At 46.9% G+C, this 15,703-nt stretch overlaps 1 pseudogene; it reads right to left on the bottom strand.

The window, feature by feature from the left end:
* Positions 1 to 6,465: 6,465 nt before the first annotated feature.
* On the bottom strand, positions 6,466 to 6,741 carry LOC113883016 (annotated as a pseudogene).
* Positions 6,742 to 15,703: the final 8,962 nt, after the last annotated feature.

The following is a 15,703-nucleotide window of genomic DNA, read 5'->3' as shown; positions in this document are numbered from 1 at the left end:
TTTTGGAGGCAGGGCTTTTAAAGAGGTGATTAAGGTAAAATGGGATCATATGGGTGGGTCAGTGGTTAAAGAACCTGCCTGCCAATGCAGGAGATGCAGGTTTGATCCCAGAGTCACGAAGATCCCCTGGAGAAGGGAATGGCCACCCACTCCAGTATTCTTGCCCAGAAAATCCCATGGACAGAGGAGCCTGGCATGCTACAGTCCATGGAGTCGCAAAGGTGTTGGACATGACTTAGTGACTAAACAACAGCAAGGTAAAAATGAGGTCTTACAGGGAGGCCCTAATTCAAAATGACTGATGTCTTTACAGGAAGAGGAGATTAGGACACAGACACACACAGAGGGAAGACCACGTGAAGACAGAGGGGTGTCCATAGCCAAGGAGAGAGGCTCAGGAGAAATCAGCCCTGCCAACACTGTGACATCCATGTTCGAGCCTCCAGACAGTGAGAAATAAGTGTCTGATATTTAAGTCCCAGCCTGTAGCACTTTGTTAAGAAAGCTGGAGCAGACAGGCATCCTGTCCGCTCCAGGCACACTTCTTTGACAAACCACCCACTTCGTGTGCCCTCTTTTTCACTTGCTGTGTTTTAAAGAAGCACACAGAGGCTTTCTACTTCATCTTATTATCTGGATATACATTTTATCATCTGGATGTTGCTTAGTTCATTCGACCTCTCTCCTACTGATGAACATATAGATTATTTCCAGTATTTTGCTGTTCGAAAGAGCACTGTCATAAATAAATAAAGAAGCTTGTACATAAATAATTTTACACGTGGACAGGTCTAGCTGCAGGATCAATTTCCAAAAGTAGTATCACTGGGCTGAAGGTCAGATGCAAGTCACTGGCAAACTGCCTTTCCTGGGGGTTTCACAGATAGACCTTCCACCAGGAAGGGTGAGGAAACAGCTCCAGCTTCTCCCACAAGCTGTCTGTGATCCAAACTTCTGATCTTTCCCAACCTGGGGTTGGTAAAAAAAATCATGTCTTAAGAATTATCATTTTGGGACTTCCCTGGCAGAGCAGTGGTTAAGACTCCATCCTTCCACTGCAGGAGGCATCAATTTAATCCCTGGTTGAGGAACTACGATCCTACATGTGGTGCAGTCAAAAAACAAAGAATTTCTTTAAAAAAGTATCATTTTGCATTTTTCTTATTATAAGTGGTATTAAGTATCTTTTTATAAGTTTAAAAGATTTTTGTATTTCATTTTTTGTTAATCTTCTTTTTGTAATTTTTTTTGTATTGAACATAATCCTTGTTAGAAAATATAGTCATTCTCCACTGTATGAGTGCAAACATTTTTCCCTGTTTGTATTTTCACACTCTTCTTGTATTTTCTACATTGTTCACATGTAGAAAACTTTTGAGTTTAACGTAAGCAGTTATTAGTCTCTTTGTTAATGGTGTCATGACTTCTGACTCCAACTACAGAGTCAGGCCAAACCTTGAAGGTGAGGGTCTTGTCTCTTTCCAGGCTTCAGATGCACCGGGGCCTCTACACTTCTGGCCAATGGGCTACAGTTTGGGGTCCCCATGCCCCACTCACATTCAATAATTTGCCAGAATGTCTCACAGAACTCAGGAAAGTGCTATATAGTTTTTTTCTTTAAACTTCAGTTTTATTATAGCAAAAAGGATACGAATCAAAACCAGTCTGAAGAAGAGACATGGAGGGCAAGATCTGGGAGGGGCCTCCAGGTGCTATCCCTGTGAAGTCGGGACATACACCCTCCTGGCGCAGTGACGTGTGACAACATGCTGAAGATTGGTAGTGAGGGGGCCTCCCCTGGGCAATAGTGTCCTGAGTTTCCATGGTTTCATCACGTAGGTGTGAGTGACTGGATCACTGGCCATTCAATTGAACTCAACCTCTAGCTCCCTGTCCCATCCGTCCCCAGAGGCTGGCTGACACATGTGACTCAAAGAGCCAGCCCTCTAATCACCTGCTGGTCTTCCTGTTCTGGAAGCCCTGAGTTGAGTCATCTCCTTAGTATAAACTTTTGGGGTCCACTAAGAATGACACAGACATTCTTATCACTGGAGAAATTTCAAGTATTGAAAGGTTACCTCCCAGGAACTGGAGACAGGCCAGCCCAATTCTTTATCACCCAGGATACAGATTCTAGGATTTGTATTCTATATAGAAGGTTTTTTCCTTTCCTAAGGGAAATTATTACAAAAACAAATTGCTCATGATTCCTGTACCATGCCCTGGTAGCTGAATGATTTCATTTTTTCCCCCCAAATGTATTTTTTTCAGCTTTGTCGCTCAGTCATATCAAACTGTTTACAGTCCTTTGGACTGTAACCTGACAAGCTCCTCTGTCCATGGGATTTCCCATGCAAGAATACGGAAGTGGGTTGCCATCTCCTTCTCCAGGGGATCTTCCCAATCTAGGGATTGAACTTGGGTCTCCTGTGTATCCTGCATTGCAGGCAGATTCTTTACCCACTGAGCCACCAGGGAAGCTTTATTGAAATATAATTGTCATTCCTCTGGAACTTATTCTAGTGCATAGGATACAGATTCAACTTAATTCTTTTCTAGATAAGTTGTCCGCAAACCAGTTACTGAATAAACTATTTTTCCTCCTTGAATTGAAATGCCAGATTTATTGTATACTGAATTCCCATATGTATACAGATCTACTTCTAAATTTAGAGTGTTGATCTGTTTTTCATGTGTTCATAGCACACAGTCTTAATTATTGGCAGTTTTATAAGTTATTACTTCTAATTGACATCACTAGTAAATTTCTTAAACTTATAGAAAATGCTCTTTTGGAGCTGGACTTGAAACTAAATGCCAGGGGCTTCCCTGGTGGTCCAGTAGTTAAGACTTTTGCCTTCCAATCCAGGGGGGTTCAGGTTCGATCCTGGATTGGGGAGCTAAGATCACACATGCCTCATGGCCAAAAAACCAAAACATAGAACAGAAGCAGTATTGTAACAAATTCAATAACGGCTTTTAAAATGGCCCACATCAAAAAAAAAAAATCTTAAAAACAAACAAACAAAAAATGCTCAGTTGTGTCTGACTCTTTTCGACCTCATGGACTATACAGACCATGGAATTTTCCAAGCCAGAATACTGGAGTGGGTAGCTTTCCCTTCTCCAGGGGATCTTCCCAACTCAGGGATCAAATCAGGTCTCCCGCATTGCAGGCAGATTCTTTACCAGCTGGGCCACTAGAGAAGCCCTGCTGCTGCTGCTGCTAAGTTGCTTCAGTTATGTCTGACTCTGTGCGATCCCATAGACGGCAGCCCAACAGGCTCCACCATCCCTGAGATTCTCCAGGCAAGAATACTGGAGTGGGTTGCCATCCCCCTCTCCAATGCATGAAAGTGAAAAGTGGAAGTGAAGTTGCTCAGTCGTGTCCGACTCCCAGCGACCCCATGGACTGCAGCCTACCAGGCTCCTCCATCCATGGGATTTTCCAGGCAAGAGTACCGGAGTGGGGTGCCATTGCCTTCTCCCTAACAAATTCAATAAAGACTTTAAAAATGGCCCACATAAAAAAAAATCTTAAAAACAAACAAACAAAAACAAATGCCAACTGGAGGTAAGACACCAATAGAGCTGTGAGTTGAGTAGACAGCAGTCCATTGACCTGGCTTGTGAGTCAGTGAACAGCTTAAAGCAGGAATTGCTTCCAAGGAATTGTTTAGTTCCTGGAGTGGGTTGCCATTTCCTCCTGCAGGGGATCTTCCCAACCCAGGGATCGAACCCAGGTCTCCTGCATCACAGAATAGTTCTTTACCGTCTGAGCCACTGGAAAATAGCAGAGCTGACAATCGAAGAATCAGATTCTGCCGACCCTGGAGCAGGGAGACAAGCTGACTTGGACCCATCCTGATCAAGAGTCCACGGATCCCGCTGGGAGGAAATGAGTGACTGTTCTGGCAATTCTGCCAGGACAGAAGGGAACACACACGGTTGTGCCCCATACATTCCTCTTGTCTAAGGAGCTGTTCAGACTCACGTGGACAACTTTCCCTGTATTGGAAAGAGCCCAGCCACCTGTAGCCCCTGCTCTCTGATGTAATGAGAGCCTTTAGACCTCTCAAAGGTCAGCTGTGGCATGAGCTGGGCACACGCTTTCCTCAGAGCATCTCACCTGCCGGGCATCTTGCCCTGGACTGAATCACCCACTTCCTCCTAGCAGGATCCATGGACTCTTGATCAGGATGGGTCAGGATTGGCAGAATCTTATTCTTTGATTGTCAGCTCTGCTATTTTCCAGTGGCTCAGACGGTAAAGAACTTGTCTGTGATGCAGGAGACCTGGGTTCCATCCCTGGGTCAGGAAGATCCCCTGGAGGAGAAAATGGCAATCCACTCCAGTATTCTTGCCTGGAGAATTCCATGGACAGAGGAGCCTGGTGGGCTACAGTCCATGGGGTTGCAAAGAATCAGATATGGCTAAGTGACTAATACACTAACACTCTATTTTCTTCTTCTTTCCCTTCGTGCTGGGGAAAAAAAATTGTGCAATCTTGCAGAACCAAACCACTGTTTTACTGGGATGACAGTCTCTTTGGAGAAGGATAAAGTGACATTCTCCCAATTAGCCTCATATTGGCTTAATTTCAGATAAATTATTGAGCAAAATTTTTAACTTATTTAATCATTAAAAACTGTTCATTTTTATTTTGGCTATAAATGTATAATTGTCACAAAAATTTTAGGTCACTTTGTTTTAGGCTGTATATTTCTTAGTTCTGCTTACTACTTCATGAAGAAATATCAATAAAATTTTCTATTAAAAAAACAAAGTGTATGGGTGAAATCATATAATGTCTGGAATTTGCTTCCAAAGAATCTGGGGTTGGGGTGGGGGATTAGTTGGTTTACAGAAGACACAAGTTTGGCCATGAGTGGATGACTGTTGAATTGCTGAAACTGGGGTGTGGGAGCCCATAGGATTTCTTTGTATATGTGCATTATGACAAATATTTAATTCATTTTTATTTTGTGTGCTTGTAACTTTTAAAAAACATTTATTTACTTAATTAACTTATTTGGCTGCATGAGGTCTGAGTTGTGGCACTTGGGATCTTCTGTCTCCATCGTGGCCCGTGGGATTTTTAGTTGCAGCACGTGGGGTCTAGTTCCCTGACCAGGGATTGAACTGGGCCCCCTGCATTGGGACCTCGGAGTCTTAGCCACTGGACCACCAGGGAAATCCCTGTTTGTAATTTCCTGTTAACGAGAAGAGAAAACCCGTCGGTTCTACTCTGGTTGGGGTGACTGCAGTGCAGCCTGGCTGTGCCTGGGGGGCACTTGAGCCCCTCTCAGTGTCATCTCCTTCCCAGGCAGGCACTGTCAGCGGTACAAGAGGCCTTTCCCAGCTCCCTTCATTCCTCCCAAGGCTTCTGGGCAGAATTCCTGCTACTCTTTCTTCACATCATCTTTCTTTTCTATTTCTGAACTCCATTTCATGCTTCTTCTAATTATTCCCAGCAAAGAAGAAACTCAAAATTCACAAATGCTGTGACTGAAATCTTTTTGCTGAAAGCCTGTTCAGAAATAGCCCGAGGAGTAGAATTCTTCTCAAGAAGAGCATCTGGGGAAGGCTTTCTGCCTTAGTTTTCCTTAAAATAAGGTTATTTAACAGAGATCTGAAGACAGCATCGTGAGCAACTTTTATACTCGAGCTGAGAAGCGGAAGTATAAAAGCATTTTTTAAAAATCCAAGTGCATTTAAACAAGAAGCTTCACTTGAAGAAAAAAACTATCTAGGAGTCACTTCTTCTGAAGTAATTTGTCCTGATAGCAACAAAGCTCTCTGCTTGTAATAGCTATATACAAATATATATATATATTATTCTTGATTTTATAATGAGGATGAAAAACATTAAACTTCTCCAATCAAACAATGTATGCAATGACTTTTTGTTGTTGTTGTTGTTCTTGTTTTGTGAAACGGAAAACAAAGAACTTACTGGCCTGTTGCTGTTGTTTGGTCACTCAGTCATGTCCGACTCTTTGCAGCCCCATGGACTGCAGCATACCAGGCTTCCCTGTCCTCATGCCAGGCTTCCCTGTCCTTCACCATCTCCCAGAGCTTGCTCAAACTCATGTCCACTGAGTCAGTGATGCCATCCTACCATCTCATCATTTGTTGTCCCCTTCTCCTCCTGCTTTCAATCTTTCCTAGCGTCAGAAGAGCTCAAAGAGCAACCAGTTATGGAGAAAGGGGCAATTTTCACAGAAGCAGTAGTTCCCCCCTCATTCCTTTTGATGTTGATCAAAATATACCATTGACCAATTAGTTAAAAAAAACAATATGCTTGTGCACATACTCCCATTACTTCATGTACAACAAAGGAAAGGGGGAGGGGAAATGAAAGACCAGAGAAAAAGATTGCAGCAGTCAGTATGCTATGGAACCAAATTGTGGTTTTCTAATGGAGAGTGACTTCTTGGTTCTGCAGTAAAGCAGGTCCTCTCTTTAGAAGACACTTCCTGTCTGCTGCCAGGACACATCAGAAATATCTTCATCGTCCATTTACAGCTGTGCAGGTGTGTCTGTTTCATTGATCGACTGCCCATCAAATCAGAATCAGATCCGCTTCATGGACAAACCCTGCCATTCACACTAGGCTTTTATTAAAGTGGTAATGCCTCTGAGCCTTAAACCATGACATCAAACTATTCTTCCCTGCTATTTTCACATTAAGATTGTCTCCTCTGTCTTGACTTCCTCTTGGGGCTTTTCACTGGCCATGGTAAGCCCCAGAGTCTTCTCTGTGGCTACTTCACAGAACAGGTATCAAGACTGGTACCAAACAAGCACAGAGACAGGCTGCTACTTTCTTCGGGCGTGACTCTAGAAACTGGCACCATTACTTCATTTGCATGTTTTGGTCAAGCAAAGAACCTAGATTCAAGAGTAGGTAACACAGACTTCATCTCTTGATGGAGGAGTATTTAAATTTGGATGACATGTTTATAACTGCCACACCCCACAGTAATTTCCAGAACTGGGATATGAATCCAGGTATGTCTGAGTCATGGAGTTCACAGTCTTCAAAATTCTGCTTTGCTTTGCAGATAGGATGGGTGAAAGACCCTGGGCTGGAATATTGAGAAAACTGTTCAAAATATTTTTAGTTGGCATTGGGGAGGGTGGTGGTTTTTGCTGTATTTCCTTGCTTGTAGTCAAGACCATTTTGGAAAAAAATAATTGCAGTATTTATGGCAAATATCAATGAGGTCATTTTAATGCTTAGTTTATAGAGGTGGGAAGGTCACTGCTATTAAAATAACAAGAGAAAGGATTATTTCCCTTTTAGCATTGATCTGAAGACAGGATTCACCATGAGCACAAAGAACTGTCTGGGCTTTGGTTTCTACCGAGAAGAACAGTGTGTTTATTGCGGGCATGCCTTAACAGAAGCTATGTTACTCAGCTCAGCTTTAATCCTGGAGCTGCAACCCAACAATTCAAAACCCCATTATTATACCTGAGAGGTGGGGCAGGGCCAGCATGATGCCAACCTGGCAGCAGATGGAAGTGGGGAGTCAGGGCTCAAAGCTGTTGGCTTTGAGACATGGGTGGAATCCAGCCCTTTCTCATTCAATTCTGTTCAGTTCAGTCAATTCTGTTAAGGTTCCCAAAAGCTACTGCCCAGAGGGGAGGGAAATTTCAGGCTTTGCCCACATTTGCTCTGGTGGTTGTTGTTCAGTCACTCAGATGTGTCCGACTCTTTGCAACCCCATGGACTGCAGCACGCCAGGCTTCTCTGTCTTACACTATACCCTGGAGTTTGCTCAAAGCACATCCATTGAGTCGATGATGTCATCCAACCATTTCATCCTCTGTTGCCCCCTTCTCCATTTGCTTTGGGGATCTTGGATTTTGACAGCACTAGAGACAAAGATTTGCATACCTCACAGCTGCTAAAAGATGAGTATAAATAAGTACAACATGGTCCATAGGAGCTTGCTGCCTGGAGACTATGAGGTTCTCTGGAGTGAAGCACGATGTGGTACTGGGTGCACTGGGAAGTCTGGGGGTACAGAAAGATGACTGTTTAGACAGTTTCGTTCAAGGAGCAGATGAGAAAGTCTCCTCATAAGTCTCCTCATGGGGCAGCTCTCTGTGAAGCGTCGTCTCCTTAAGACCAGGGAGGAGGAGGAGGCTGGCTCAGGACAGAGCAGTCAGAGGGCTCAGAGAGAAGCCTTCTCCTTCCACTGTGGCCCGTCGTGAGCGCTCAGGGGACTGCGAGGAGCGTTCCCAGTATCTCTGCCTAGTGGGGCTGATAAGTAATTTGCTGCTGCCGCGCACGGTCTGGAATCCTTCCGCCCCTAATGGACCGGAAGCCATTAGCGCCATTGACCGCTGGCCAGGATGCAGTCCCAGCCCCTCCCGGGTGATGGATGAGGTGAGTGCTGAAGAACACCTACCGACAGCCTTCCCAAGCCATGGTCTGGCTGCGTTAGAATCCTTCAGCACAAGCCTAAGTCAGGAGCAGAGACCCCAGAAGAGGACGGAGGAAGAAGAGTTGGGCACAATATTGGACTGACAATCTGACATTAATTTGACATCATGTCTGAGGCAGCAGACATGGAAAAGCAGCTGAGGGAGAACCAGACTGGTGGTGGGGTGGCCCGGTGGGGGGGGGGTGCGGGCACTGGATGAGCAAATTTCTCTCTGGGGAAGTCAGGGTGAGGAGTAAAGTCTCAAAGCTGCAAAGGGCTCATTTCAAAAGCCTCTCTGTGGCCTCAGATCAGATCAGTCGCTCAGTCGTGTCCGACTCTTTGTGACCCCATGAATCGCAGCACGCCAGGATTCCCTGTCCATTACCAACTCCCAGAGTTCACTCAGACTCACGTCCATCGAGTCAGTGATGCCATCCTGCCATCTCATCCTCTGTCGTCCCCTTCTCCTCCTGCCCCCAATCCCTCCCAGCATCAGAGTCTTCTCCAATGAGTCAACTCTTCGCATGAGGTGGCCAAAGTACTGGAGTTTCAGCCTTAGCATTATTCCTGCCAAAGAAATCCCAGGGCTGATCTCCTTCAGAATGGACTGGTTGGATCTCCTTGCAGTCCAAGGGACTCTCAAGAGTCTTCTCCAACACCACAGTTCGAAAGCATCAATTCTTCGGTGCTCAGCCTTCTTCACAGTCCAACTCTCACATCCATACATGACCACAGGAAAAACCATAGCCTTGACTAGATGGACCTTTTTTGGCAAAGTAATGTCTCTGCTTTTGAATATGCTATCTAGGTTGGTCTCAGCCTTCCCCAATTCTCCTGGATGAGACTGCCCCTCACCTCCGGATTAGTCCTGTGGGGTTTCCGCTCCAAGCCTGAGGCCAGGGCAGAGAACACTGCAGGCCTAGGGGATTCAGAGATCAGAGAATTCCTGGGGGAGTGTGGGGAGGCCTATTGATTACAGAGTACAATTCCTTTTTTTATGATTGTGGTAAAATATACATATACATATGCAAAATGTACTATCTTAATCACTTTTAAGTAGATAGTTCAATGGCATTAAGTACATTCACGTTACTACACAAACATCATCCCACATCCACCTCTAGAATTTCCTCATTTTCTCAGACAGGAAAATTCTCTCTATTAAATACTTTCTATCCCCCTCCACCCCTTCACTTCCCTGGTGGCTCAGTGTAAAGAATCCACTTGCCAATGCAGGAGGATGCAGGTTCGATCCCTGGGTCAGAAGATCCCCTGGAGGAGGAATGGCAACCCACTCTCGTATTCTTGCCTGGGCAATTCCATGGACAGAGGAGCCTGGCAGGCAGGCTATGGTCCATGGGGTCGCAAAGAGAGTTAGGCACGACTTAGCGATTAAACGACAACAATCCCCTCCCCAGCCCTTGGTAGCCTTTTTTTTTTGTATAACATTTTTTATTTATTCATTTAATTAATTAATTTCTTTTTTTTCTTGGTAGCCTTCTTTCTCCTGTTTGTATCCATGAGTTTGACTACTCTGGGTACCTCAGTTAAGTAGATTCATATATTTGTCCTTCTGTGTCTGGCTTTTTCCACTGAGCGTATTGTCCTCAATGATGAACCTCAAGGTTCATCCATGCTGTAGCTTGTGTCAGAATGTTATGCCTGCACACTATGCCGTGGCATGTTTATACCACATTTTCTTTATCCACTCATCTCTCCATGGACACTTACGTTGTTTCTAACTTTCGGCTATTGGGAATACCAAAATGCCGCCATGATCACGGGTGTCCAAATATCTTTTTGAGTCCCTCTTTTCAATTCTTTTGAATATAAACCAGAAGTGGAATTGCTGGAATGTGTGGTAATCATGGGCTTTCCTGGTGGCTCAGATGGTAAAGAATCTGCGTGCAATGCAGGAGACCAGGGTTTGATCCCTGTGTCGGGAAGATCCCATGGGAGAAGAGAATGGCAATCCACTCCAGTAATTATGTGTTTGGTATCTTTAGGACCTGTTGTGGTGTTTTTCACAGGGGCTGCATGTTACATTCTTGCCAGCAAAGCACCAGGGTTCCAATTTCCCCACATCTTTGTCCGCATTTTCTTTTCTCTGTTCTACACACACCTCTTTTAAAAAATGATAGCTGTCCTGGGGAGTGTGAAGTGGCATCTCACTGTGGTTTGACTTGCACTTCCCTGATGGCTCACCATGCTCAGCATTTTTTATGTGCTTACTGGCCATTTGTATATCTTTGGAGAAACGGCCTTCAAGCCCATTGCTCAATTTTTTTTTTAATTGGGTTTGTTTGTTTGTGTCTTTTAGTTGTAGAAGTCTTTACATATTCTAGATATTAATCCTTTGACAGATAGATGATTTGCAAATACTTTCTCCCGTTCTGTCAGCTGCCTTTCATTCTGTTGATAGTGTCGTTTGATGCAGAAAGTTTTTAATTTTCATGCAGTTCAATTTATCTATTTTTGTTGTTGCTGTTGCCATATCCAAGAAATCACTGCCAAATCCAATGTAATGAAGCTTCTCCCTATGTTTTCTTCTAAAAGTTTAATACTTTTAGTTCTTAAGTTTCAGTCTTTGACCCAGTTGGGTTATTCTTTGTATAGGGTATAATGTAAGGGTCCAACTTCTCTATTTTGCAGGTGAATACCCAATTTTCCCAACACCGTTTTTGAAAAGACTGTCCTGTCTTTGGGGGGTAGTAACCATTCTTCTTTGAGTTTGATAGACTTTGTTCCCCTAAACACAGATTCCATGTAGCTCTTGGTAGATTTATGTCCCTGTTGCAGGTGTGACTGTGTTTTTTAACCTTTGGGATCTTCTCCTACTCCCTGCAATCACAGGAACCAAATATAGAGTAAATTTTAGGTTGTCTGGTCAGTACCTGGGGTAAAATTTATAGTTAAAATTAGTCTTTAAAATTCTTATATCACCCAACGATTACATCGAGTAACCCCTCTCAGTAACACAGAGCTGGTTCCACCTCCTGTGTCATAACTGACTGCTGGGAGGGTGAGGGGGGTGGGTTAGGAGGGGAGGACCAGTGATATTGAGCGTCAGGTGCAGAGCCATTTTTATTTCTAAAAATATGAATCTATACCAATAAAATCACTTCCAGGATGGCAAGACGCTCATAAGGTGTGCTCCCTGGATACAGAGGTCATCTGTGGGAGCAGCAGAGCTCTTGCTTGCCCGTCTGCCGGGTAGCAGGTGTGCTGTCGTCACCACAAGGATGCTTTATCCCACGCTGCAGGTGCAAGAGGTTTAAGCGCGCCAGTTAAGAAGCATCTAGTGTGACTCCACCAGGAGCCACAGGTGTGGGTCCCAGGCTTGTGGAGTTCAGAATCACTCCTCGTCTGCCCTTGTCCTGCTTCTCTTTGGGGAGACCTTGGCCTTCCGACCTCGGTGTGGCTTTGGCCTCAGATCCTCTCTCTGTGGTTTGGCTTCTGGATGGCCAGAGCTCTTTCGTTCTTGGGTTGTTATCTGTTGAGACTTGGTTTGCTTTCAGATTAACTTCTCGGTTTGGCCTGATGAACTGTTGGGCTGCCCGGCTCCCACCCGTGTGCGCCAGGCTGCGGTGGGGCAAGGTCCTACCTCCCCCTTGGCTAAGAAGCCCATTCTGGAGGGTTCTCAGACTACAGGACTTTGCCACATTGACCCTGGGTGCAGCTTGGTTTCTCAGGCCTGAGCTCCTTTGGGGACATCCTAGTCTCTCCTGTGGAAGATAACTTCCCAAATCCCTTCTGACATTCCACCTGGGTCTCACTGCCCACCCGGGTCTCACTGCCCACCCGGTTCAGTCTGGCCCTAACAAGGCTCCTCCTGCCAATAGGAGAGTCTACAGCATGTGCTCTCTGGTCAGGCCGTGGGTGGGGCTGGTTTGTAGGGATCCAATCACAGGCAAGCGGGTGGGAGTGCTCACCTACTGCGGGCGCAGCTTCCGCTCCCACGGCAGATCACTGCACAGGGGGCGGAGCATCTCTGCACACGTGGCCCGCCCCTCCATCGTCAACTGCGTGTTGGAGGCGGAGCTTCTTACACACGGCCCTGAGCTGAGGTGTAGGGCCACAATTTTGCACCAGGCTTCCTGGTCGGAGGGGTGTGGCACGAGGTTTCTGCACGTGGTGCCTGGGTAGCCAGCCGACTAGACTCAGCACAGGGGAAACAAGGTCAGATTCTTATTTCATCACCCAGGTTCTATTTTATTTCCCGGGAGTTGTGAAGGGGCTTTGCGGTGACGACCTGAATGGACCCTCCGCGGCCCCCGACGGCACTTCTTGTGTTTGGGGTTCTGTTTCCCATTGTCGTAGTATAGCTCGTGTGTCCACTTGTGAAAGGTCCAGTCGGCCTCAGGGGGACTCTGCACTGGGGAGTTGGCCTTCCCAGGGCCGCCCATGTCTGGAGGTTCTGGGCTGGGCGTCTCGTCAGCAGGTTCGCGGTCAAAAGCCAAACTCAGCAAACCAGTCATAGCAGTCGTCTCCACGAGGGCCTTCCATCCACATGTGTCCACCCCCGGGGTTTGGGAGGGGGTGGAGGGAGGCGGGCACCCGTGGTTCCTGCCCGTCCCCAGCGCCCAGACTTCCCAGGGGGGTGGCGCGGCTCACGAGGGGCTGTTCCCGTGCACGGTGGACAGACACTGGCTCCTGTTCACGACCCTTGGAGGGAACCGTTGAAATCCCCAACTTGCGGTCAGTGGGAGGAGATCCAGAAAGCTCAAGTGGTTTCCCTGAGGACATAGGGACCTGCAGCCAGTGGCTGGCCGTCCTTGCCCTGCCTGGTCCCAAGCTCGTCTTCTCACGCCCCACCACACAGGTGTCTGGCAAAATGCTGAAGTAGGAAAATCTCTTCTCTGCTGCTTTCAGCACTCCCCGACCTCCCCCTCACTCCATCCATGAAGCTGCAGCTCACTCCAGGGCCTCTTTTGGCCCTGGGATCTTGGGTAGAATCCTAAATTGCAGTTCATCCTCCTAATTTTTCCTCCTCTTTCTGAAATAATTGGTCCCGGGGCCATCCTGGCAGTCTAGGGCTGGACTGGGTCATTCATAGAGCAAAAGGGCTGCAGTGTCAATAGGAGATAATGACTCCAGACAGCTTCCCTTTTATTAAAGTGTTTGCACTTAAACAAAACCCTAGCACTGAGGACTGTTGGGAGGAATTCAAGGTACGTAACAGCCCTGGAATGGGAAATATTTTTTGCCTGGGGCTCGTTGATATCCCTACAGATCTATGGTCACATAGCAGAGACCAGTGCCAATGGGCGGGGACCACAGTGCTGATGGCCTGTGGTGGGGAGAGGGAAGCCATCCTCTCTTTTTTGACTCCCTTTCCCTAAGTACTGTGATGAGATGGAAGGACTCTGGTCAGCACTCTAAGCACTTTGATAAGATCAGAGACATTGACATCACCTTCAAGGAGCCAGACAGGAAGGCAGGGTGACAGAGCAGCGGGAGACCATCCTGGAACAGGCAGATGGGGTTTAAATCTGAGATCTACCTATGCTCTAGACCAGTGGTCCTCAACCCTTTTTGGCACCAGGGGCTGATTTTGTGGAAGATAGTTTTTCCACAGAAGAGGGGTCGGGTGGGGTGGTTTCAGGGTGTTTCAAGTGTATTGCATTTATTGTTGTTCTTTATTTGTAATCTGATGCCACCACTGATCTGACAGGAGGTGCTGTCGTTGGCCTGGAGGTTGGGGACCCCTGCCTTGGACAGCCACCGCCCTCTCTGGGCCTTAGTTCCATGAGACAGGGATACTACTACTTACTTCACAGGTCTGCAAGATTAAGGGATTCTTGGCTCAGAGGTTAAAGTGTCTGCCTGCGTCTGCCCACTATGTGGGAGACCTGGGTTCGATTCCTGGGTCTGGAAGATCCCCTGGAGAAGGAAATGGCAACCCACTCCAGTATTCTTGCTTAGAGAGTCCCATGGACAGAGGAGCCTGGTGGGCTGCAGTCCGTGGGGTCGCAAAGAGTCAGACACGACTGAGCGACTTCACTTTCACTTTCTTTTGCATGATTAGTCCCAGGTATCCTGGAAGAATGCCCAACAAATGGCGTCTCAGAAAGTGCCAAATGCCAGTGCACTGTCCACCTTTTGTGTTAATGTATGTTACAGACTGTTTGAGCCCCCCCCAGATTCACATGTTGAAACCCTAATCCCTAATGAGATAATGAGGTGGTATTTGGAGTGGGGCCTTGAGGGGGTAATTAAGTTGAGAGCAAGGACCTCGTGATTGGATTCATGCTCTTATAAGAACAGGCAGGAAAGAGCTAGCTGCTTGTCTCTGCTCTTCACTAGGTGAGGGCTCAGCGGGAAGATGAGGACAAGAGCTCGTGGAACACTGAATCTGCCGGACCTTGATCTTGGATGTCCAGCCCCCAGTGCTGTGAAAAGTAAGTGTCTGGTCTCAGCCTCGCCGTCTGTGGTATATCTGTTATGGCGCCCGCACTGATGAGGATGGCGTTTTGGCACAGTTTCAAAAGTCCTCGCAACACAGTTGACCTTCTGAAGTTCTTTCCTTGTTTTTCCCAGTTAAAATAATTCCTTGAGTGCCGCTGCCTCCTTCCGTCACATCTCAGGCAGACGTCACAGTTTTGGGGATGTAGGCCAGGTCTTCTTTTCTGGAGTGGTGATACAGGACTTGTCCTGCCTGGGCCTCGTTCTCACCCTGAAGTGGTGGTTCTGACCTAGATGATGGCAGAGTTGTTACAGGTGTGAGAACAAGACCTTTGTGGGCCTTGTGATGGGAGGGGGCAGCACCTGGGCTTGTCCACCCAGACATACATTGAGAACCAGATGGAGTGACTGTATCAGCCAGGAAGGGTGGCCACCATCCCTGTGTCGTGTGCATGGGCAGGTGGGAGTCAGTCCGTTGTCATCAGGTGAGATCACCTGAGAATCCTTAAGATGCAGCTGGCAGAGAGCACCACAGAGCCAGCAGCCTCCCTCTTGGGCAGTTCTAGTCACACGTGCCTCCTGGCAGTGAGTGGACATGAGCCATAGTAGGATGTGGGGCCAAAGTCCCTGGACAGGTGTTTCTAGCTAGGCCTCAAGAAAAACAGCAAAGGAAGAGTGGAGATGACGTCTCCTCCTGACAGATGGGGGCCCTCCCTGGGAGCCCAGAACCTTGGAGCTGGGCAGCAGGGTTTTGGGGAGATGGTGGGAAAAGCAGTCAGGAGCTGTCTCCTTGCTGCAGGTGGCTGGAAGGCAGAAGGCAGCGTGCAGGAGGCAGAAGTGCCAGCAGGAAGGAGTGATAG

The sequence above is a fragment of the Bos indicus x Bos taurus genome, chromosome 24, assembly GCF_003369695.1.
Source record: "Bos indicus x Bos taurus breed Angus x Brahman F1 hybrid chromosome 24, Bos_hybrid_MaternalHap_v2.0, whole genome shotgun sequence".
Lineage (NCBI taxonomy): Eukaryota > Metazoa > Chordata > Mammalia > Artiodactyla > Bovidae > Bos > Bos indicus x Bos taurus.
This window is presented reverse-complemented; position numbering and strand designations above follow the sequence as displayed.